The sequence below is a fragment of the Balaenoptera physalus genome (genome assembly GCF_965194825.1).
Source record: "Balaenoptera physalus genome assembly, chromosome: 1".
NCBI lineage: Eukaryota > Metazoa > Chordata > Mammalia > Artiodactyla > Balaenopteridae > Balaenoptera > Balaenoptera physalus.
Genome location: NC_138882.1, coordinates 157460011 through 157486385, shown reverse-complemented (window position 1 = coordinate 157486385; position 26375 = coordinate 157460011). Strand labels below are relative to the sequence as shown.

At 40.3% G+C, this 26375-nt stretch overlaps 1 long non-coding RNA gene across 1 annotated transcript; it reads left to right on the top strand.

The window, feature by feature from the left end:
* Window positions 1–207: 207 nt before the first annotated feature.
* LOC309646951 lies at window positions 208–26349 on the top strand. The gene is made up of 3 exons (XR_014255687.1): window positions 208–4926; window positions 22437–22481; window positions 22589–26349. It is a non-coding gene; the product is annotated as an uncharacterized lncRNA (long non-coding RNA).
* Window positions 26350–26375: the final 26 nt, after the last annotated feature.

Sequence of the window (26375 nt, the reverse complement as noted above, 5' to 3'; positions counted from 1 at the left end):
TCTTCATTGCGGTGTGCGGGCCTCTCATTATTGCGGCCTCTCTTGTTGGGGAACACAGGCTCCAGACGCACAGGCTCAGTAATTGTGGCTCACGGGCCCAGTTGCTCCACGGCATGTGGGATCCTCCCGGACCAGGGCTCGAACCCGTGTCCCCTGCATTGGCAGGCGGATTCTCAACCACTGGCGCCACCAGGGAAGCCCCTCTACCCAGTTTTTAAAATATTGGAATTACTCAAGGTAGCAGAGCAACACGATTAGACACATTCAAAGGTCTCCCCGATTCACTGGTTGTGTCATTCAAAGGGACTAGGGAGAACAGTGCAACTTCTGTGTCATACAGGTGACAAGGAGGAAAGGAGAAAGGACCTTGAAATTCTCAGTCTGGTGATAAGGGGCTTAGGGCAAGCCCCCTTTCTTTTTTCGGATTTAATTTCCTTATTCGGAAGACAGGACAAGGTCTAGATAATCCATGTGGGTCCTTCCAGTTGTAGCATTTATCCTTTATACTGTATCTCTTTGCTTATAAATCTGTCCCCTCCACCAGATTGTGAGCTGTCCCAGGGAAAGGCCTCCCTTTTATTTACCTTTGTATCCTGGCATTGCTCAGCACTAGCTGGTATACAGGAGGCAGCAGTGAGTGTGGGGACTGAGTCTATACCTCCTTCTTGAACATTTCCATTCTCTTACCTTCAGGCTCTTGCGGGAGAAAATAATAGAACTATGAGTCCTTGGCCCTCTGTATGGAACCTGCTATGTAAATTCTATTGGTTCCTGTCTTTTAACAACTTGCTTGCCCATGCCCACAACATTAGCTATAGCAGCTGTTCCAAATCGCCACTCTGCTCAGGCATTCAATCCTCCCTGCCCCTGCCAGGGCAGATGATGCCTCTGAATCCTCTAAGAAAATTGAGGTTATTTGGCATCAGAAATCTAATCTGCCCACTCACTCCCCCTTTCTTGTCTCTTATACTTCTAACGTGTTGATCTTCCTAGTTGGACCCCTTCAAAAACTATGACTACTGTGTTAAATTAAGAGCAGAACAAAGTGATTTCTACCTAGCCTCAATACTTTCATAAAAATGTCCATCTATGAAGTTTCTGAGCCCCATCCCATCCAGCTCATCCATTCTATTCAATGCCCATTCATCCCCGGCCCCATTTTTTCTCTCTTATTGCCCCTCTCTCAGCACTTTTCAGCACCATCTCCCTTATGAACAAACACCAGGCTCCCTGTCATGAAAACAGCCGTCATTTTAATTTATTCTTCCTCTTCTCAGCTCCTTTCCCCACTCCCTGCCCTATGTTTATTCTCTTAGTATACAAACTCCTTGACCTGCAGTGTCTCCATTTCTTTGTTGCCCCCTTGCTTTGGAGATCGTTCCTATATTCCTCATTCTGCTCTTTCCTAAGTCTCCCCCTCCTCCCATATGTCTTCTTAGTTCAAGTAAATTAAATAAATATAAAACATCTACTGTGTGCCAAGCCCAAATCTGAGCTCCAAGGGAATCCAAGAGATGAAAAAAACAATGTTTGAATCACCATAGAGTTTCAAAACCTAATTAGGAAGACAAGTTGTATATACAAAGAGATACATAAAGAGGCTGCATAGGATTGCTGATTGTGGAATGAATAGTAAATGAAAACATGAACAAAGTGTCAAATGAGAGCTATAAAAATTAATGCTTTAATTGTTCACAGGATAGATTCCCAAGGGCGGGGTGGTGGTTAGAGAAGCGTTTATAGAGGAGGTGAGTCATGAAGATGGTTTTGAGAAGAGCACGAGACACACAGGACAAGGGTTGGGGGGTGTTGGGGAGGGTGGTGTTAGGAATATTGATTCTTCTTCCTTTGTCTATCTCAATGAATAGAAACACAGGGATCGTCCTAGATTTCTTCCCTACTGTGCCCACATCCAGTCAGTTACCAATTCCCATCAAAAATACACTCCAATATTTCTCCCACTCATTCTGCCTCTCTGTCCCATGAAATTCCCAGTCCAAGCCATCATCACATCTTATCTGAATACTACAATAGCATTTGAACTGGTCTCTTAGTTCAGGTCTTATACCCCCCTATACACACACATAATTTGCTCCCATAAGTGTTAAGATCCTGGGACGTGGATTCCTGAAACTGCTTCCTTACCCTCTGATGTCCTTGAGCAAATTGCATAATCTCTCTGTGTCCCAGTTTCCATATATGTAAAATGAGGATAAGTAAAACGCTAATACCAACCTCAAATTTTCAATATGAGAATTAAATGAGCTACTACATATAAATCACTTTAGAACAGTACTTGGCACTTAGTCGGCACACAATGAATATTTACCTGCTGTTATTATCCAAATAGTCATCAGAGTGCTCTACTACCTAACCATGTAACTTTCCATCTTAAATCCCTTCAGTGGCCTAAGTCAAGTCCGAAATCCTCACCTGGACCTGCCAAGCATCATTATCTGTGTTGCTGGGGGCTTTTTCAATGGCCCCTGTCCCCTGTACTGCAGCTGAGGAATTTAATTCAGTGGACATTTGCATAGGAATGCCAAGAGAAGGAAGGGATGGCTTCCCCAAAATGGGATTTTTGAGTCGCAGTAAGTATGGTAAGCCATTCTTTGGCCAGAATAAATAATTTTCTAAATTCCTGTATCTCCCACTGTTGGAGTGGGTTGTAGATCTTCGCTCTCCATTAGAGGTAGAGAGAACACAGGCAATATCATAAGGAAAGTTTCTACTACATGAAATGGAGGTTGTGGAAAATCCACCTCTTCCAGCCTGGTGGGCTGAGGCAAGAATGGGCAGAGGCCAGGAAGCCAGTGTTCACGAGAGTAACTGATTTCTCCCATCAGGAGGAAAAATCCGGGGAGGCGGAGTTTTGGATAGTTGAGGGAAAAGTTGAGAGCACAGAGTTCATTTTTGGGAGGAACCAGAGTGAAAATGGCAGTGAAGCAGGAAGAAGGCCTGAGCTAGCACCCTCAAGCCTCTTTTAGGTTCCAGGGTATAGTGTAAAAAGCCCCAAAGTTCCTTTGTTTTCCAAGGAAGGACATGAAATGCAGCTGATGGACTGGCCAGGTCTCAGAGGGATAACACCTCCAGCAAGAGCCTGGGTATGACTGGGTCAGCTAAGGTGTCCTCAGGCCCTGACCTTGCCGAGAGAACTAACTAGAAGTTCACCAACCCAGGGACCAGACCAGACTAGACCTCACGAAGCTTAGACTAGCCAGGACCCTAGGCATGGATCTGAGGTCTTCAGCCCGACCACCATGATGCAGTCTTATGAAGGCCACCATACACTCATCATGATTTGGGGAAAGAGCAGGGCACAGAGAAAGAATCTGAAAAACGAAAATGCCATGAGTCTCCCAGGAGAGACTGTATAAACCAGAAGATTCTGAGACACTGTCAAATAGCAACTTCTAGCTGAGGGATGGAGGTAGGCAGGAGGTGGGAAGATCTGGAGAAGTGGGAGCTGAAACACTTCATGTGTGGTGCACGATGGATTCAAAGGGCCAGCGCTCGGTCCAGATGAAGTCATCCTCACTGGAGTGTGTCTTAACTATTACCCTGCCAAGTAAAATCTGGCTCCAGAGACTGGGGTTCCCAACCTGAGGAGTGCAAGGCAGTGAGGAGAGGAGAGCAGGGAGTTGTAGCAGAGACTGGGTTTATTGTTCTGGGCTGTAAATCCAACGCCTTACGTGTGCCTGTTTTAGCATAAATAAATGAATGAATAAAAGAATTGTGGGCAATGTATAAAAAGCAGTCTGGGAGTGGGGGACAGCAGCTTGGGAAGTTAGGTCCATTGGGTCCTAGTTTACCACCTGATACATAATAAGTACTAAAAACTCATCACTTTCTAATTATTTTACTATATTTTACCATTATCTATAATAATAGATAAGTTTGAGATTAATTATGTCTCTTGTATCCAGGGCTGGCTTCATGGGCCCGGGACCTGAGCAGTCACACGGGGCTCTGCACTCAAAAGGGTGCTTGGTTTAATGCTCTGCTGTCATCATCTTGAAATTGTTAATACATTTTTAACAAGGGGCCCCACATTTTCATTTTGCGCTGGGATCCACAAATCTTGCAGCGGGCCCTTCTTGTGTCTGCGTGGTGGAAATAGTGTAGGATGGTAGCTACTCTGCATCTCTTCCCAGCTGAGTGTTCTGGGTCCTCTGCTGGCAGGCTTGAAATAGGACATGGTGGACATTGGCAAGCACCAGAAATCAGAGTGAGAACCAGTTGTAAAACATTTACCAGCGCACCACTGGACAGGCCACGCTCTTCAAGTCTAGTGATCATACACACCCACTACCAGCCCCCAGACACCTGTGGGGTTTGATAGCATTTCAGTGGGAAAGAAGTTCTTTTTTCAGAGCAGTTTACTAGTTCTTTGTGGCAAAGAAGAAAAACAATGACCTCAGCTTTGGCATTATTTCAAAACTTAAATTCAGACCTTCCGTGATTGAAAACCGTCACAGTTGAATTATGACACTCCATGAGAAGAAAGTGTCCTGAACGAAGGTCGGCACCAATTGATAAAGGGCTAGAAATCCAGGAACTCGCGCCTGCCTTCTCCGGCCAGGCCAGAGCTGCCCCTCCCACCGCTCCTGCTTTCTCCGGGAGAAGCGGGGATCTTGCCCGAGGGCTCAGAGATGCGGTGGGCTGGCTTTGCCCTGGAGTGAGTGGATGGATCCTTCCCCGAGAGCCGGGCTGCAGAAAGCTCCCCCGCAACCCGCGCAGCGCAGAGTGATGGAATCCTCCTGGCGCCGGGCGCACTGGGCAAGGCCCTTTGACCTGGAGTTGGTGTTCTGCTTGGCTCCAGGGCGGCTGCAGGCCGTCAAGCTCTACCTGCAGATGCAGTGGCTGCTTCGAGACTTGTGCCCCTTCCCCTGGCCCCCCACCCACTGGTTCTACGGGCATCACAAGGTAGATAGAGGGAAGGGAGGGGTGAAGGAGGATGCTGGAAACTGGGCGGGCAGAGAAGTGGTTGCTTCCTTCCCTTACTCCCATCCCTCCCATCCCTCCATCCTGCACAGACCTCTCCTGCCCCGCCTGTGGCTCTAGGCATTTTCATTACTCCAGACTTGTTCTCTCACAGCCCTCCAGGGAAATGGAAACATCCTAGAGCCACTAGAAAGGAAGTTTCTTTCCTCCCTGGGGGCTGGGAGGGGGCTATGTAAAGACACAACACGAAAAAAGAGAGCTGTGGTGTAATTCAGGTCTCATTGCTTCACCCGTCTCTTGCATTTATGTACTGTGTTTTAAAAAGCCTTCCGCATATACTGCTAAAAAATAGTCTGTTATCCTAAATAATACTTATTAAGTGCAGAAGATACACAAAATTGGACACAATAGTTACCACCCTTAGTCCTTTCCATCCAGAGATTCTTGTGAAGTAGGGAGCAGCCCCAGCCAATCACACAAAAAATATTGACTAATTGGAATTTGTAAAGTAGAGAGAGACCCCTTACCTTTTGTTCTCTCCTGTTCTCTAAATCCACTCCCCACCCCATTCCTTGTTTTATTCATTCAACCAACTTTGAGTGGCAGTTGTGTGATAGGTGCTATGATTACAAAGAGAAGACAGGTGCCTGCCCTCAAGGGGCCCAAGTCAGATGTATACTTAGACCACAAAGGGAAAATGAAAATACAGGGTAATGAGTGCTTTGGCAGAGGCCTAGGGACAAGGCAATCTTGGAGGGAAGTATATATCTCTACCTAGAGGAGAAAAAGTTCTATGAAAGTCTGAGCAGAATCTTAAAGGATGGGTGGGTGGGGAGGGTGTTCCCAGAAGACCTATTGTGTGATCTTTTGGCTCCCCCACTCCTAGTCCCTCTTCCCTAAAGCAACCACTTTCCCTTCTTTTATCTGTTTATTTAAATCCTTACCTGTAAGATAATACTGGGTTGGCCAAAATGTTCGTTTTGGTTTTTATACACGCTCTTACAGAAAAACCTGAATGAACTTTTTGGCCAACCCAATATTACTACATTGCATTTCTTAATTTAATAATTTTAGTTATCCATCTATTAACTACCTTATGATGAGTAATCACTTACACCCATCTTTTACTGTCCCAATATAGTTATATTGTAATTTTTATTAGATAAAAAATTATTATTTATATTCTTTTGATTATGTAAATGTTATTTATCACTGACCTAATGGTTGATTTTGTTCCTTTTCTCATAGAGCTTTTTTTCCCCTCACGGTGTTGTTAACTTCCTCCTTTTCTCACTTGCTTAGTTTTTCAATATCTATCACTATTTTTTCCCCAAATGCTTTAATAGGTCTGTCAAACACATCGCAATAATATTTCCAAATATTGGAACATATCAAACAATCTATCCGTCCATATGTTTTTCTGGAGGCATTTCTCCCACAGACCTCTCCTCCTGTTCCAATCTGGACTGGTTGCTCTCTAGACCTGGTACACAGATGTTGTGCTGTCCTGTGTCATATCTCCTGTCTCCTGGACATTATGTCTTTTTTCTTCCTAATTTATTTAATCATTTTTATGGGTGACTTCTTGAGAATGAGTGAAGGAACGCCAGATGAATTTTTTGAGCTCCTGAATCATTGTAAATGTCTTTATTATAATTTTGAACTTGAGTGATAATTTGGTTGGATATAGAATTACACTTTGGAAATAAATTTCTTTCATAATTTTGAAAACATGTTCCATTGTCTTCTAGCTTTCAGGATGACTTGAAATTTTCTAATTTTTTTCCTACTTTTTTATTGTCAAATACACCTAAAATAAAACTTACCATCTTAACCATTTTTAAAGTGTACAGTTCAGTGATGTTAAATACATTCATAATGTTGTGAAACTATCAACTCATCCATCTCTGTAACTCTTTCATCTTGTAAAACTGAAACTCTTTACCCATTAAGCAGTAACTCCCTACTTCTGCCTTTCCCCAGCTCCTGGCAACCACCATTCTATTTTCTGTCTCCATGATTTTGACTACTCTTAAGTATCTCATACAAGTGGAATCGTGTAGTATTTACCTTTCTGTGATTAGCTTATTTCACTTAGCATAATGTCCTCAAAGTTCATCCATACTGTAGCATATGTCAGAATTTCCTGCTTTTTTAAGGCTGAATAATATTCCATTGTATGTATATACCACATTTTGCTTATCCATTCACTGAATGGAGTTGGTGGACTCTTGGGTTGTTTCTACATTTTAGCTGTTGTGAACATGGGTGTACAAATATTTCTTTGAGACCTTGCTTTCAATTCTTTTGGGTAAATACCCAGAAATGGAATTGCTGGATCATATGGTAATTCTATTTTTAATTTTTTGAGGAACCACTGTACTGTTTTCCACAGTGGCTATACCATTTTACATTTCCACCAGAAGCGCACAGGGGTTCCAGTTTCTCAACATTCTTGCCAAAACTTGTTATTTTCTGTGCTTTTTTTTAAATAGCAGCCATCCTAATGGGTGTGAGGTAGTATCTCATAGTTTAATGTGCATTTCCCTAGTGATCTGTGATGCTGAGCATCTTTTCATGAGCTTATTGCCATTTGTATATCTTACTTGGAGAAATGTCTATTTAACTCTTTTGTTCATTTTTTTGAAATTAAAAAAATTTTAATTAAAATTTTTTTATTGAATGAAAATTCATTATTTTTTAGTAAATTTATTTATTTTTGGCTGCATTGGGTCCTTGTTGCTGCGTGCGGGCTTTCTCTAGTTGCAGCGAACAGGAGCTACTCTTCATTGCTGTGTGTGGGTTTCTCATTGCAGTGGCTTCTCTTGTTGCGGAGCACAGGCTCTAGGCACACAGGCTTCAGTAGCTGTGGCACGTGGGCTCAGTAGTTGTGGCTCGTGGGCTCTAGAGCGCAGGCTCAGTAGTTGTGGTGCACGGGCTTAGTTGCTTTGCGGCGTGTGGAATCTTCCTGGACCAGTGATCGAACCCTCGTCCCCTGCATTGGCAGGTGGATTCTTAACCACTGCACCACCAGGAAAGTCCCTGAATGAAAATTCTTTAAATTCTGTAGTGCTTTACAATTTTCAAAAGTTTCACACACGATTTCATATGATCCCCTAGTAACCCTTTTTCCCCCACCCCTATATTGCCCACCCCCCTCCCCACTGGTAACCACTAATTTCTTCTCTATATCTGTGTCTGCTTCTTTTTTGTTTTATTCACTAATTTGTTGTATTTTTTATATTCCACATATAAGTGATATCATACAGTAGTTTTCTTTCTCTGTCTGACTTATTTCACTTAGCATAATGCCCTCCAAGTCCATCCATATTGTTGCAAATGGAAAAATTTCATCTTTTATGGCTGAGAAGTATTCCACTGTGTGTGTATATATATATATATATATATATATATATATATATATATATACCACAATTTCTTTATCCATTCAGCTGTTGATGGACACTTAGGTTGCTTCCGTACCTTGGCTATTGCAAACAATGCTGCTGTGAACATTGGAGTGCATGTATCTTTTCGAATTAGTGTTTTTGGTTTTTTTAGGATATATACTCAGGAGTGGAATTGCTGAGGCATATGATAGTTCTATTTTTAGTTCTTTGAGAAGCCTTCATACTTTCCACAATGGCTGTACCAATTTACAGTTCCCACCAACAGTGTACGAGGACTCCCTTTTCTCCATATCCTCGCTAACGTTTGTTATTTGTTGTCCTTTTGATGATAGCCATTCTGACAGGTATGTGGTGATATCTCATTGTGGTTTTGATTTGCATTTCCCTGATGATTAGTGATGTTGAGCATCTTTCAAAGTGCCTGTTGGCATCTGCATTTCCTTTTTGGAAAAATGTCTATTCAGTCCTTTGTTCATTTTGAATCAGGTGGTTTTTTGTTGTTGAGTTTTAGGAGTTCTCTATATATTCTGGATATTGATCTCAGATGTATGATTTGCTAATATCTCCTCTCAATCTGTGGATTGTCCTTTTACTCTGTTGATACTGTCTTTTCATGTATAAAAATTTTTTAATTTCATGAATTTGTCTATTTTTTCTTTTGTTGCTTGTGCCTTTGGTGTCGTATCCAAGAAATCATTGCCAAATCCAATGTTGTGAAGCTTTTGTCCTATGTTTTCTTTTAAGAGTTTTAAAGTTTTAGGTCTTTGATCTCTTTTGGGTTATATTTTGTATTTTTGGTAAGGGTACAACTTCATTCTGTTGCATGTGAACATCCAATTTTCCCAGCACATTTGTTGAAAGTCTGACCTTTCCCCATTTAATGGTCCTGGCACCTTTGTCATAAATCATTTAACCATATATTAAAGGGTTTATTTCTGAGCTTTCTATCCTATTCCATTTGTCTATATGTCTGTTTTTAAGCCAGAACCATACTATTTTGATTACTGTACTTTTGTAGTAAGTTTTGAAATCAGGAAAAATGAGTCATCCAGCTTTGTTTTTATTGAAGATTGTTTGGGCTATTCAAGGTCCTTTGCTATGCCACATGAGTTTTAGAATGCATTTTTCTATTTCTACAAAAGCATAATTGGGATTTTGATAGGGATTGCATTGAATCTGTAGATTGCTTTGGGTAGAATTCACATCTTAACATTAAATCTTCCAATCCATGAACATGGGATGTGTTTCCACCTATTTATGCCTTTTAAAATTTCTTTCAGCAGTGTTTTATAATTTTCAATGAATAAGTCTTTCACTTCGTTGTTTGGAAATACATAGTTTTCCAATACTTGGAAAGGAGGAAGTTTCACTTCCTAAGTATTTTATTTTTTCTTTTTGATATGTAGGCAGCAAAGCAGGCTCCAATGTCCACTAAAAAACCCTAGGTTAATAAATGCAGTTGCTGATTATGGCATATATTAAGGTGGTAAGGATGAAGAGTTAGGGACAGGACATTAACAGTGAATACTACAATTTCTTTGATACGTCCCCTACCTCTCTCAATTTCTCTTTTCTCTCTTTCTGGAACTCCTATTGGTTGGATATAAACCTTCTAGATCCATTTTAAAATCTTTCCTTCTTGATTTTATCTTCCTAGAATTTCTACTAAAACATTGAAAAATTTTGACTGTCATAATTTTGATTTCCAAGAGCTCTGTCCTATTCTTCATCTATTCTTGCATCAGTTTCCTTATGATGCATTAAAAAACACCCTAAAACTTAGTGGCTTAAGACACAGACAGCTATTTAGCTCATGATTCTGTGGGTCAGCAATTTGAGCTGGACTAGGCTATGAGGTTCTGCCGTTATGATCCAGGCTCAGTTGACCTCAGTTTGGCTCACTGATGCATCTGCAGTCAGCTGCTGGGGCAGGTAAAGGCTGGCTGTCACCTTGGGTGCCTTCGTTCTCTTCCATCTAGTTTATTATCCTTCAGCTGGTTAGCCCAGCCTTGCTCACATGGTATCGGGGTCTCAAGAATAGCAAGAGACCAAGCTTCAATGTGCAAGTGCTTTTTAAGTCTCTGAGTCATGTTTGCTACCCTCCCAAAGCAAGACACATGGCCGAGTCAGTGTGGGAGAACAGTATCAAAGTGTATGAATACAGGGAGGCATTAACAAATTGAGGCCATTACTACAGTCAATTTAACACATTCCTCTTTGGTATAGAATCCTTATCTTGTTTCATGAAATGCTATATCATGTCTTTTTTGAAGTATTAATAACTTTTTTCAGTGTTTTTTCTGTTTGTGTATTAGTTATCTATTGCAGCTTAGCAAATTACCCCCAAGCTTAGCAACTTAACCCATGGTGATTATCTCACACAGTTTGTGAAGGTCAAGAATTTGGGAGTGGCATTGATTAGGTGGGTGAGTCTGTGAGAGACTCAGCGTCTCTCCTAAGGTTGCATGGGGTTGGCTGGGGCTGCAGTCATCGCAGGGCTCCACTGGAGCTGGATAATCCACTTTCAAGCTCACTTACATTGCTGTTAACAGGCTATTGGCCAGGACGCTTCAGTTCTTCCCACATGGACCTTTCCATAGGGCTGCTCACAACTAGGGTGACCCACTCATCCCAGGTTACCTGGTTGTCTCCTGATTTTAGTTCTGAAGGTTTTACCTCCCGGGAACCCCTTCAGTCAGGCAAGGTGGAAGGGTTAGTCACCTTGCTCTCAACAAGGCAGCTTGTTTCCCTCAGAGTAAGATGTGAGAGAGCAAGAGTGAGAGAGAGAGAATCTAAGATGGAAATTGCAATCATTTGTAACCTCATCTTGGAATGTTTATACCATCACTTGTACTGTATACAATCAGTCACACTGACAAATCCGTGTACAGTGTGGGAGGGGACAATATAAAAAGCTGGGAGATGAGTGGAGGCTATTTTGGAGGCTGGCTACTGCAGTTTGTTTTGCTTTATGCCTTTCTTCTTGGAGGCTATCCTCAAATGTCAGATGCTCTTTGGCTGTCATTTCATTTTCTAGAGTGAGGCACTAAAGATGTTTGAAGTCTTGTGTACAGAGTGGGAACTTTCCCTGAGAGCAAACCTGTTGGAAGACCCAAACTGCCAGTATCTGCGGTTTTGTTTTTATTTTATTTTTTTCAGTTTCTTAGAGATGAATCTGCCTTTTACTTAGGAGATTGCAGATGACTTCTGGCATTCTGGGAGCAGAAAAAGGGAGTTAGGGATCTAATTATTTGTTATGCAGTCTTTCATTTAACTCCTCTATTTTTAGTCCAATGATTCATCCCTGCCCTCCACAATGCCTGATTTCTTCCAGTCTTAGAGCCTCTCTGGTTTAGTTTTTCTAGAAAATAAAACCTCTGATCTGTTGTGGGACTTAAAGGGGATATTGAATGGGGAGAGGGTGGAAACCTGGGGTTGAACCAGCCCTTCGTTTAATCTACTTCTCCTTTAAGTTACTGCTCTCAATGTAACTTTTTTAAAAAATTTAACCTGATTAACTTTTTCTAAACTTCTCATTCCTCAACTTCCACTTACTCTGTTTCTCAGTAGAGTTTGATTTTTACCTTCCAGAAACTGGAGTTGAGAAGGAGCTATCAATCAGAAGTTGGGAATACTGAAAATGGCCCAAGAGATCTGTTCTACCAGCTATTGAGAATGATGTATTAACGTAGTGCTTCTCAAAGTATTTGTAGTGAAGAACCAGTTTTTTTCCAATCTCTTGTAGATGTTTACTTTCATTAAAAAAAAAAAAACAGAAATTGCAACAATGTCAAATTACTATAAAAATTTCTAAATGCTATGCTCAGTTTCTATACTTATCTCATCATGGACTGGTTTATGGACCATGCTTTGAGTAACATTGCGTTAAAGTCTTCCACTCTTATTGTGAATTTCTTTATTTCTTTTTTTAGTTTTGATGTCCATTTTTGTTTTATCAATTTTCAAGATATAGTATGTGTGCATACAGATTTTGAATTATTATATCTTCTTGGTAGACTAATCCTTTTTATATATGAACCATTCCTTTTTATATCTAGTAAGACTTCTTGCCTTAAATTCTACTTTATCTGATATTAGTGTAACTACACAAACTTTTTTGTTAGTATTTAAATGATACTTTTAATCCTTTATTTTTAACCTTTTGGACTTTTTGTCTTGTGTCTTTTGTAAGCAGTATATAGGTAAGCTTTTAAAATATATAATCTGACACGCTTTGTCTTCTACTTGAAATAATTAGGCTATTTACATGTAATATAATTACTGATATGTTATTGACTTTTCCAGAGGATAAATTTATTTGTTATTTGAAAAGAACTGAGACGATGTCTGGCACTTTGTAAGTGCTATGTGTTTGTTAAATGAAACATAAGTTCCACCACCAGACTGTGACCACTATAGGGTAAGACACTAACCTGTCTTAATTCCATGTCTTCAGCACCTGGTACTTTGTATCTTCCTTGTTCTTGTTCCCTCTGTGCTATTTGGTTTGGCTTGTCTATTACATACCCACTAGTCCATTGTTAAAGCAAATCCCATTCTTCACTGACACCATTACTATATTCTATCAGCTGGTAGATGAATTGCTTCATTGTTTTCTGTAAAGCTTTATTGAGATATAACTCACATACCACAAACTTTTACCCACTTAAAGTGTATAATTAGATAGTTTTTAGTGTAGTCACAGAGTTGTGTAATCATAACCACAATCAATTTTAGAATATTTTTATCATCTAAAAAAACCCCACAAAACCTATACCCTTTAGCTATCAGTCCCAAAGCACCCCATCCACTCATCCCTGGGCAATCATTAATCTACTTTCCATCTTTATATATTTGCCTCTTAAGAATATTTCATATAAATGAAATTAAATAACATGGTCTTTTGCAACTTGCTTCTTTCATTCAGTGTAATGTTTTTAAGGTTCATCCATGGTGTAGCATATATCTATGCTTCATTCCTTTTTGTGGCTGAATAATATTCCATTGTATGTATGTACTACATTTTGTTTATCCATTTGTCAGTTGATGGGCATTTGAGTTGTTTCCAATTTGGGGCTATTATTTGAACATTTTTTTACATATTTTTGTGTGGGTGTATGTTTTCATTTCTCTTGGGTATATATACCTAGGATTGGAATTGCTGGGTAACTCTGTGTTTAACTTTTTGAGGAGCTACCAGAGTTTTTTTCCAAAGTGACTACACCATTTTACATTCCCATCAGCAGTATGAAAGTTCCAATTTTTTCACATCCTCACCAACACTTGTTATTATCTGTCTTTTTTATTATAGCCATTCTAGTAGGTATGAAGTGGTCTCTCATGGTTTTGATTTGCATTTCCCTGATGACTAATGATATTGAACACCTTCTCATGTTCTTCATTGGCCATTTGTGTATCTTCTTTGGAGAAATGTCTATTCAGATTATTTGTCAATTTTTAATTGGGTTATGTGTCTTTATTACTGAGTTGTAAGAGAGTTTTTAAAGATATATATTAGCTACAATTTTCTTATTAGATATACGATTTGCAAATATTTTCTCCCATTCTGTAGTGTCTTTTAAAGCACAAAAGTTTTTAATTTTAAAGAAATCTAATTTATCTGTTTTTTCTTTTATTGCTTGTGCTTTTGGTGTCATAGCTAAGAAACAACTGCCAAATCCGAGACTAAGTCCTTATGTTTTCTTCTAAGAGTTTTATGTTTTTAGCTCTTTTATTTAGAACTTTGATCCATATTGAGTTAATTTTTGTGTATTGTGTGAAGTAGGGGTCCAAGTTCATTCTTTTGCATGTGGATTCCGGTTATCCGAGCACCATTTGTTGAGAAGACTATTCTTTCTCCCAGTTGAATTGTTGTGGTACCTGAGTAGGAAGATTCCAGTCTTCCTTCTGTGTTTCTCCTTTGCTCTCACATTACTACCACACTCACAGCACTTCTGATGCCAGATGTGTGGGGGTTTTCCCCACATCAGGCAATTCGGTGACACTAACTGCGTGTCCTACAATTTACCTCAACTGTACTCAGTTAACATTATCTACCTGGAGATAGCATCAGATCCCACAGATTAAGAGAACATTCAGTCCCATAAGACTACCTCCACCCCACTTCAGATGCCAATTGCAAGTCCAGGTTGTTACCTATGCTTTTGACCCATGAGCTGCAAACCTGAGGTTCCCACGACCATCTCCTCAGTTTTGATTAATTTGCTAGAACAGCTCCAGAACTCAGGAAAACAGTTTACTTACTGTTTACTGGTTTATTGTAAAAGGATATGATAAAGGATACATATGAACATCCAGATGGAAGAGGTGCATAGACAAGGTGTGTGGGAAGGAGCACAGAGCTTCCATACCCTCTCCAGGTATGCCACTGTCCCAGCACCACCACCTGTTCATCAACCCAGAAGGTCTTTGGACCCTGTACTTAGGGAATTCTTATGAAGGCTTCTTCATGTAGGCGTGAATGATCATTAATTCCATTTCTAGCCCTTCTCCCATCTCTGGATAATGGGAGGAGGGGCTGAAGAGTCTAAGTTTCTAATCATGGTTTGGGCTTTCTGGTGACCATCCCCCATCCAGGAGCCCACCAAGAGTCATCTCGTTAGAACAAAAGACACTGGTATCACCCAGGAAACTCTAAGGAATTTAAGAACTCTGTCAGGAACTGGGGTCAAAGATCAAATATTGGAACAAAAGATGTTCCCAGTGCTCTTATCACTTAAGAATTACAAGGGTTTTAGGAGCTCTGTGCCAGGAACCAGGAGCAGATATATATATAATTATAATAATATGTACAATTATTTTTGTATTATCTCACAGCACTTTTGTCAAAAATCAGTTGACTGTACATGTGAAGTTTTATTTCTGGATTCTCAATTCTATTCCATTGAGCTATATGTCTATCTTTATGCCAATACCACTGTCTTAATTACTGTTGCTTTATAGTAAGTTTTGAAATCAGGAAGTGTGAGTCCTCCTACTTTGTTCTTTTTCAAGAATAAGGCTGTTCTGGATACCTCTGTTTTCCATACAAATTTTAGGATCATCTTGTCAATTTCTACAAAGAATCCAGCTGTGATTCTGATAGGAACTGTATTGAATCTGCAGATCAATTTGGGAAGTATTGCCATCTTAACATTGAGTCTTCTGATCCATGAACATGGCTGTCCTTCATTTTATTTAAGTTTTTAGAAATTTCTTTCAGCAACGGTTTGTAGCTTTTGCTGTATGAGTTTTACATTTCTTCTGTTAAATTTATTTCTGAATGTTTTATTCTTTTTGATACTGCTGCAAATGGAATGGTTTTATTTTCAGATTTTTAATTGTATTCATAGTGTTTTAAAGTCCATATCCCTCTTGACTGTTACTAGATTATTTTTTGAATATTTTAGAGATGCCTCTATCAGAGTTTTGAAGACTAGAAGTGGCTGATATATCAAGCTGGCTAATATCCCCAACCCTGCCTATTTACCTTTTTTTTTACTTTTTATGCTCCTTTTGATGATTCATCACTTAGTCGCAAGGAAAGGATGGAACTACTTCACATAGACAGTAACATTTTAGGTATAGTCATAAGGTTCCAGGAGGAAAATGTGTGTGTAGTGAAAATTCCCTGTAAGACTAGAAATTTCATTCCTTGCTCTGTTCCAGTCATACTGGTCTTCCCACTATTCCTCAAACATGGCAAGCAAATTCCCTCAGGGCTCCCTCAGGGCTTTGGATATGCTCTTCTCTGGTTGGAATGCTCTCCATGCACTATTTTCAGGCCTTTGAACAAATGTCACTCAAACTAAAATGGGGCCTCCAGTACTCTCTATCCCTAACTTTGTTTTTATTATCTTAGCACTTATCACTCTCTGACATCATATTATATACTCTGTTACTATACACTCCTGTTGACTGAAAAAAAAATGCACAACCTAAAAGTTGAGAATTATATTTTATTCGGTGGACTTTCTGAGGACTTCAAGCCTGGGAGGTAGCCTCTCCGATAGCTCTGAGGGACTGCTCCAAAGAGGTAAGGGAGGAGCCAAGATATGTCGGAGTTTTGCAACAAAGATCAGGTAGTTGGAACATCAAAAGATTACTGGTAATTAAAGAAAACCAGGGGAGGGCTTCCCTGGTGGTATAGTGGTTAGGAATCCACCTGCCAATGCAGGGGACATGGGTTCGAGCCCTGGTCCGGGAAGATCCCACATGCCGTGGAGCAACTGAGTCCACGAGCCACAACTACTGAAGCCCGTGCACCTAGAGCCGGTGCTCTGCAACAAAGAGAAGCTACCTCAGTGAGAAGCCCGCACACAGCAACGAAGACCCAGTGCAGCCCAAAATAAATAAATAAAATAAATTAATTAAAAAAAAAAAAAGAAAACCAGGGGAATTCCCTGGCTGTCCAGTGGTTAGGACGCCGAGCTTCCACTGCAGGGGGCACGGGTTTGATCCCTGGTCAGGGAACTAAGATCCCAAAAGCTGCACAGTGTGACCAAAAATAATATTAATAATAATAAAATGAAGAAAACCAGATATCTCAACTTAAGGAGTTTAGCACTTTTCTATGTATGGGAAGATGCAAGAGTCTGGGCTCATTGAAATCATTCCTTTGATATGCACTTTAGCTATCTAGGTGCAGCATCCTGTTCTTTCCCATTCTGCGTTCCCTCAGGCTCACTGTTGGGGGGCAGTGGTAGTGGCTGATGGCTTGATGGCTTCAACATCCTTTGTTTGCTGATATGGCAGGCAACATTTTTCATCCACACTCCCCTTCTCCCCACTAGAATATAGCATCTGTGAGAGGAGAGTCTTTGTTCACCACTATAAAGCTAGTGCTTGCCTCATAGTAGGTGTTCAATAACTACTTTGTTGCTGGAGAGGATGTGCAGAAAAGGGAACTCTCGCACACGGTTGGTGGGAATGTAAGTTGGTGCAGCCACTATGGAGAACAGTATGGGGGTTCCTCAAAAAACTAAAAATAGAATTATCATATGATCCAGCAATCCCACTCCTGGGCATATATCCAGACAAAACTATAATCCAAAAAGATAATGCATGCCTATGTTCATAGCAGCACTATTCACAATAGCCAAGAAACAGCCTAGATGTCCACCAATGGATGAATGGATAAAGAAGATGTGATACCTGTATACAATGGAATAGTACTCAGCCATAAAAAAGAATGAAATAATGCCTTTGCAGCAACATGGATACAACTAGAGATTATCATACAAAGTGAAGTAAGTCAGAAAGAGAAAGACAAATACCATATGGTATCACTTATATGTGGAATCTAAAATATGACACAAATGAACCTATCTACAAAACAGAAACAGACTCACAGACATAGAGAACAGACTTGTGGTTGCCAAGGAGGAGTGGGGGTGGGGGAGGGATGGACTGGGAGTTTTGGGTTAGCAGATGCAAGCTATTACATGTAGAATGGATAAACAAGGTCCTACTCTATAGCACAGGGAACTATATTCAATATCCTGAGAAACCATAATGGAAAAGAATATAAAAAAGAAAGTATATATGTATAACTGAATCACTTTGCTGTACAGCAGAAATTAACACAGTATTGTAAATCAACTATACTTCAGTAAAAAGACTACTTTGTTGAATGCTCACATATATTGGATGCTAAATAAATTCATTCATTCAAAGATTTATTGACTACAAAGAATAGACCAAGTAGACTGACATTTATTCAGTAGGCCAGTGTATCCCAGCCAGTGTGGGGGACCTAGTGTGTGTTTATGCAGGGTATGTGTGTGTTGTGTGTGTGTGTGTGTGTGTGTGTGTGTGTATGCTTGTATGTAATTCAGGGAAAGTCTGTGTAGAGAAGTAGCACTTGGGCTCCATAGTTCAACCCAGGTTTGAATCCTTACTACTAGTTGCTGGCTACATAATCTGGGAGAGATTACTTAACCTCTCTAAGGTTCAATTTCCTCATCTGTAAAATGGAGATTGCAATCCTATCTGCTTCATAGGGTTCCTGATGTAAAGATTAAATAATATAAAGCATGGAAAGCACTTGGCAGTGTGAGTAAAAAAATGTGGCCCACCATGTCAGCAAACAGAGGATGTTAGAGCCATCAAGCCACTACAGCCACCCCGGTTAGCCCTGAAGGAACTCAGGATGGAGACAAATGGGCTGCCGGCTGCCAAGTCCTCAACAGCTGCAACCACCCTCAGTGGGACTCAGGATGGAGAAAATCAGGATACTGTTCCCAGACAGCTGAGGTGCATACCAAATGAATGATCTCAATGAACCCAGACTCTTGCATCTTCTGATACATAGAAAAGTGCCAAATTCCTTAACTTGAGATCTGGTTTTCTTTAATTAACAGTAATCTTTTGAAGTTTCAACTACCTGATCTTTCTTACAAAAACTCCTACATATCCTGGTTCCTCCCTTACCTCTTGGGAGCAGTTTCTCAGAGCTATCTGAGAGGCTGAGTTCTGGGCTCAAGTCCTCAGTTTTGTCTGCCAACTAAAACATAATTCTCAACTTTTAGGTTGTGCATTTTTTTTCGGTCAACAGCAGCACCTAGCTCATCGTAGTGCTTGGTAAATGTTAGCTATTACTATTTCTCAGGGGCTAAGCATTTTTCGAATGTTTCTGGACAGTGTTTCCTAAATATGTGTGATACTTATTTTCAAATGTATTTATATTTGTGGATGAAGAAATATAAATTCATTTATTACAAGATTCACGATAGCTTTCTGTCCTTTTTGTCCAGGCAAGAGTTACTAAAAGTATAACCAAATGCTTATGGCTGAGGGCATCTATGACAATTTCAAACCTAAAGAAATACTCCTCATATTAAGTTACACTTTCCATGAGGGCAAAGACCTCGCCTGTCTTATATTTCTCTGCATCTCTATTCGCTTGGCACATACAATAGGCACTTAATAAATACTCATCTGTTTATTGTTTGCAAATGAATAAATATTTACGTTGTTGGAAAACACCGTTTGCACTGTTGGTGGGCCCTTGTCACTGGCTTGATTGTGGGAATGTTAGCAAAACAGAGTGTGCAGCATTTCAGGAACTAGATTTCAAGAGTCTCAATGTTTTAGGGGCCCTAAACTATCCAGGGAACACTTCATGGGTTAGAGCTGCTAGCTGGTAAAAGAGGAAATTAGGAACTGAAGTTTTCCACCTTTTCTGAGGGAAAGAACAAACAATCACATGGCAAATTCTGTGATTGGTCACACAAGGAAGAACTTGCCAGCTTTAAGATTTCTTTGCAAGTCAGGCCCCCCACAATTGTGCTCAAATGCATAGCTAGGCACAACCAGACACACACACACAGGTGCCCCTCCACCCTCCCACTTTATACAACAAGCAGATGTAAATGGATCTTACTGTCAGTGATTTAGAAGTGATCTGGGGTGGGGGGGCTGCGTCAGCTTGAAACGGGATTTTAGTTCCCCAACCAGGGATCGAACCCAGGTCACGTTGGTTAGAGTGCCAAATCCTTAACCAGTAGACCACGAGGGCCAGCAGGCTTGAAATGGGACCTTGGTCCTTGTCTTCTTTGAAGAAAGAATTCAGCAAAGAGATGAAGATAGTAAAGTGGGTAAAGCATTTATTAGAAGCAGAGTACATGTGAAAAGGACACATGGGTGGGCTCAGAGAGAGAGTTGTGCTTTGGGGGTGGCTTAAATTGCTTATATGGGGGCAGTTTTCCAGGTTCCCTCTGGCCAATCATCTTGCAGGTTTCCTCTGGCCAATCATCTTGCTCATTGCTCATATCTGGTCTGACTCAGTGCCCTACCCGATGTGCACACACATCTTTTAGCCAAGATGGATTCCAGCGCAAGAGTCTCTGGGAGGTTGGCAGGACATATTACGGGTTGGTGCCCCCTCCCTTCCCTGACCCCTGAGGATCTTTTCTGCACATGTGTGGTCTGGGAAGTCTCCTTGATTCCAAAAAATGTGGTCATCTTATTTTTTTACTCTAGCAGAACTCAGCTCCTCTCGCCTCCTGTCTTTTCTTTGAAATGTCAGCAGGAGACAAGCTCCAACTGCTCAGCCTGAGGCCCATCTACCACCTACTCAGAAGGAGCCATAGTAATCTGCTTATCAAGGCAAAAAGTTCATCTCTGATGGCAGTGTTTGTACACTAATTTATAAATGTTGGAAGCTCAGAGTTTTGTTTTTTGAGTTTGCTTCCAGCTTTACACACCTGTGAAAAAGAGCCTTCTGCTGTTATAATGGAAAAGAATTAGGTTTTTTTGTAGATGGAATTGGCAGGTTTTTAGAGAAGCACTTACTATTAAGTCATGAGAAAGAATCAGTCATCAGTAATTACAGAGAGGGAATGGTGAGCTGGATGGTGGGTCATGTTCAGTCTACTAACATTTTTTCCTTCCCACGTAAAAACATTTTTTTCAGCTTCCAGACTCCACTCCTAACCTATGTGACATTGGCAGGTGAGGCAGAGTGTGTGACTCTCCTAACTTCACCTTCTCACTTGGAAAAGCAGCTCACAGTATATGTCATTCAACAGTGATGTGGTCTGGGGATACAACATATATTTACATTGAAAAGATGAATACACTAACCTTGTTTAGAAAATTATACCCCAGGCTTGGAAATCCCAAGGAATGTGTGTTCACTCATTTCCAGAAAAAGGGTCAAGGCCCTCTACATGTGGGACCTCATCCAGGCCTTGAGCTGAACTTGCGGCTGTAAACGGGATGAGTCCAGACTGGCTGGCTTCTCTAATTTCTTTCACTTTTTTCACTGCAGATATTTCAGAATGGTAAAATGGAGAAGCTTGAGGAGATTATAGAAAAATACCCTTGTGCCTTTCCTCACTGGGTTGGGCCCTTTCAGGCATTTTTTCTATATCTATGACCCAGGCTATGCAAAGACATTTCTGAGCAGAATGGGTAAGAAAAGGGATGAACCTCAGGATCCTAATCCTCCTAGGAGTGACATGCACAACCCTCAAGCAGGATGCTGAAGGAATTCTGAAGCAAAGATTGGTACTGGCCCTTTAAGAGACACTGGCGGAAGTGTGGAGAGGTTTCCCACCAATCCTGAAGGGGATTCCCACATCCCCCAGTCCCTTGTCTAGTTCAGACTCCCGTGGGCCCTTTTAGGTCAGTGTATCTTAAAGCCCATCTGGCACCACCAGATCTCCAGGGCCTTCCTTTGCCTCTCTTGGTTTTGTGACTTCAGCATCAGCAATACTCCCCACGCCCACCCCCTTTCTTGAACATAAAGTCTCCTTATTCTCCTGAAGGAGAATTCAGAAGTAGTGCTGCCTCTGCTGGTTCAGTATGTAAACCTGAATGTAGACCATCCATTTGCCAGTCTAACCTCTTGATTGTGGTCTAAAATGTTTTTGTTTTCTGCACGTTTCTCAGCTGTGTTCCCTTGTGGGGCATGAGGCATCTAACCTTCCCATGAGTCTTTTCTCAATGCTTCCAGGGTAGATTATCTCATACCACAAAATTTAAATGTTCAGTTTTTGCTCCCTCAACTTTGTAAAACTAAGATCTGATATGCTCACCTTTCTTCTTAGTGCTGTTACCTCCGTTACACTTAGTAAAACCTGTTAAAAGAAAGCAGCCTTTCCTTGAAAGCCTCCATGTCTCCCAGTCCCCCAGCTCTGATTAGTCTCATGTTCACCTTGTAAAGGACACGAGCTGTAAAACACCCTCATGGTAGAGATCACGAGAACCCTGAGAGGGTTCTCAGTCTCTGGGGTCTGCTGGTCCCTGCTCTAATAGTTAATTTGCTTTCCAAAAAGGATGTGATATATTGTCCCAACTCCTGTTCTGGACACTTTGCAATCTCTGTTTCTGTTGGGAGAAGTGGAAACAAGGAAAGAATCTGGGTTTGTGTACCTGTCTGCCTTCTAGGGCTGCTGTTGTCAGCTTTGTGAACCAAGATTTGTATGTTTCCCCAGGCGGCCAAGGCTATAAGGAATGCGCCCTGGGCTCCCTTTTGCTCACTATTTATGGTTAGTGCAGGCAAAGGAAGAGAACCTTCACCAACTTTGGTAATTTTCCTCTAATGTTGTCTTTTGTTTCCTCTGCTTGACTCTGCAGATCCCAAGTCCAAGTTCCTGTATGAGTTCATGGTTCCATGCCTTGGTATGTATGTGCAAATGAAGGGGGTGACTGACCCACTCTCTCTTGAAGTCCCCTTTCTATAGTACAGCATGCCAAGAAAACTCAAAATTTCTTCTCTCTCTCTCTAGTTGAGGCGTGCAAGCTCAGTAGTTGTGGTGCGCAGGCTTAGTTGCCCTGTGGCATTTGGGATCTTTGCTCCCCGACCAGGGATGGAACCCGAGTCCCCTGCATCGGAAGGTGGATTCTTTACCACTGGACCACCAGGGAAGTCCCAACAATACTGTACTGTGCACTTAAAAACTTAAGTGGGTAGATTTCAAGTTAAGTATTCTTACCACAATTTAAAAAAATAAAAGAAGCTTGGTCCAAAAATAAATCGTTTTAACAAAACATAAACATAAAAGTTGAAATCAATTAAGCTTTAAAAATTTTTATTTTATTTTATTCTTTAACATCTTTATTGGAGTATAATTGCTTTACAATGGTGTGTTAGTTTCTGCTTTATAACAAAGTGAATCAACTATACATATACATATATCCCCATATCCCCTCCCTCTTGTGTCTCCCTCCCACCCTCCCTATCCCACCCCTCTAGGTGGTCACAAAGCACCAAGCTGATCTCCCTGTGCTATGTGGCTGCTTCCCACTAGCTATCTATTTTACATTTGGTAGTGTATATATGCCCATGCCACTCTCTCACTTCGTCCCAGCTTACCCTTCTCCCTCCCTGTGTCCTCAAATCCATTCTCTACGTCTGCATCTTTATTCCTGTCCTGCCCCTAGGTTCTTCAGAGTGAAGTAAGTCAGAAAGAGAAAAAGAAATACCGTATGCCAACACATATATGTGAAATCAATTAAGCTTTTTAAGCAGTTCAACATCACTTTTCTTGAACACCATAATAAAGAATATTTATCAGGCCGTTAATTAATCCTTCCTCAGCTCCACCACTAAGTAGCAGTATGACTTTGGGCAAGTGACTGCTTTGTCTCAGTGTCATCTGTAAAATGGAGATAAAAAAGAACCTATCTCCTAGGTTTGTGGTGATGATTAAATATGTTAATATATGTAAAGCACTTAGGACAGTTCCTGGAACTGAATAAATGTTAAATATAAAATATATTTGCCCCAGGAAACCTGCAAGACACACCTACACATGCATACATATAGACACACACAAACATAGATATTATAAGGAGGACACTCAGATAAGCAGATTAGAAATTATTTAAGACACAAATGGACGTTACGTATAGCAGTAGTTCTCAAACTTGTTCTCATCATGGCCCACACAGAAAATGTTAATATTTGTATGGCTCATTGGAGGAAACAAGAGTGGATTTGGGGGCATCTACACAGAACTTAGTGAAAAAAACTCTTCACATTTTCTTTCTATTACATAATTATGATGAAAAAACAAAATGCAGAATATTAGGGGGAAATTAAATATTAAATTTGTTAAAAATAAAAATTTCTCAAATTAAAAAATTTTTATTAGTCAAATTCATCAATATTTTTACTGCATCTAGATTTTGAGTGATAGTCAGAAGCCTTTCCCTATTCCAGAACATCTCAACTGTGGCATTGATGACATTTTGGGCTGGATAAGTCTTTGTTATCCAGGCAGTGAGGAGCTGTCCTGTGCACTGTAGGATGTTTAGCTGCACCCCTAACATCTACTCACTTGATGATAGTAGGACTCTGACAGTTGTGGCAACCAAAATATCTTCAGACATTGCTGAATGTCCCCTGGGGTCAAAATTGTCCCTGGTTGAGAACCACTGCCCTGTAACCAAATTGTAAAGATATTCATTCATATTTTCTTCTAGTGCTTGCATGGTTTTGTTCTTCTTGGATTTAGATCTCTGATCCATTTAAAGTTTATTCTTATGTATGATATGAGGAGTTGCTCTAATATTTCTGAATGGTTATCCAGTTGTCCCATCACCATTTATTAAAAAGTTCCATCTTTTCCAGTGATTTGAGATAACCACTTTTATCATATTCTAAATTGGCATATGTACTTGGACCTATTTCTTGACCTTCTTTTCTATTCCATTCATCTCTCTATTTGTATGCTAGAATCACACTGACTCACTTAAAGAGACTTTGTAGCATGTTCTTTTAATTAATAAGGTATTTTTCAGAGGGTTTTAGTTTCACAGAAAAATTGAGCAGAAAGCACAGAGTTCCCATATATTGATACTTCTTCACCCCCCCATATACACAGTTTCCCTTATTATTAACATCTTGCATTAGTATGGTACATTTCTTGTAATTGGTGAACCATTATTATTAACCAAAGTCCATAATTTAGGGTTCACTCTCTATGTTGTACACTCCATGGGTTTTGACAAATATATAATGATATGTTTCCACCATTACAGTATCACACAGCATAGTTTCACTGCCCTAAAAACTCCCATGTGCTCCAGCCACTTATCCCTCCTTTCTTTGCCCTGAACCCCTGGCAACCACTAATTTTTTTTTACTGTCTCTATAGTTTTGTTTCTTCCACGTCATTAGTTGGAATCATACTGTATGTAGCCTTTTTAGATTGGTTTCTTTCACTTAGCAATATGCATTTAAACTTCCTCCGTGTATTTTCATGGCTTGATAGCTCATTTATTTTTATTGTTAAATTATATTTATTGTATGGGTGTACCACAGTTTGTTTACCCATTCAATTATTGAAGGATGTCTTAGTTGCTTTCAAAAAACAAAGTTTTGGCAATTTTGAATAAAGCTGCTATAAACATTTGTGTGCAGGTTTTTGTGTGAACTTAAGTTTTCCGCTCCTTTGGATAAATACCAAGGAGGATGATTGGAGATTGTATGGTAAGAATAAGTTTACTCTTGTAAGAATCCACCAAATTGTCCTCCAAAATGGCTGTACCATTTTTCATTAACACCAGCAATGAATGAGAGTTTCTGTTGCTCCACATCCTTGCTAACATTCGGTGTTGTCACTCTTCTGGATTTTGACCATTCTAGTAGATGTGTAGTGGTACCTTGTTATTTTTATTTATTTATTTATTTTATTTTTATTTTTTTTTTGTTTTGCACTTGGTGGGATTTTATTTTATTTTATTTTATTTTTTTAACATCTTTATTGGAGTATAATTGCTTTACAATGGTGTGTTAGTTTCTGCTTTATAACAAAGTGAATCAGTTATACATATACATATGTTCCCATATCTCTTCCCTCTTGCATCTCCCTCCCTCCCACCCTCCCTATCCCACCCCTCTAGATGGTCACAAAGCACAGAGCTGATCTCCCTGTGCTATGCGGCTGCTTCCCACTAGCTATCTATTTTACATTTGGTAGTGTATATATGTCCATACCACTCTCTCACTTTGTCCCAGCTTACCCTTCCCCCTCCCCATATCCTCAAGTCCATTCTCTAGTAGGTCTGCGTCTTTATTCCCGTCTTGCCCCTAGGTTCTTCATCACCTTTTTTTTTTTGATTCCATATATATGTGTTAGCATACTGTATTTGTTTTTCTCTTTCTGACTTACTTCACTCTGTATGACAGTCTCTAGGTCCAACCACCTCACTACAAATAACTCAATGTCGTTTCTTCTTATGGCTGAATAATATTCGATTGTATATATGTGCCACATCTTCTTTATCCATTCATCTGTTGATGGACACTTAGGTTGCTTCCATGTCCTGGCTATTGTAAACAGAGTTGCAGTGAACATTTTGGTACATGACTCTTTCTGAGTTATGGTTTTCTCAGGGTACGTGCCCAGTAGTGGGATTCCTGGGTCGTATGGTAGTTCTATTTTTAGTTTCTTAAGGAACGTCCATACTGTTCTCCATAGTGGCTGTATCAATTTACATTCCCACCAACTGTGCAAGAGTGTTCCCTTTTCTCCACACCCTCTCCAGCATTTATTGTTTCTAGACTTT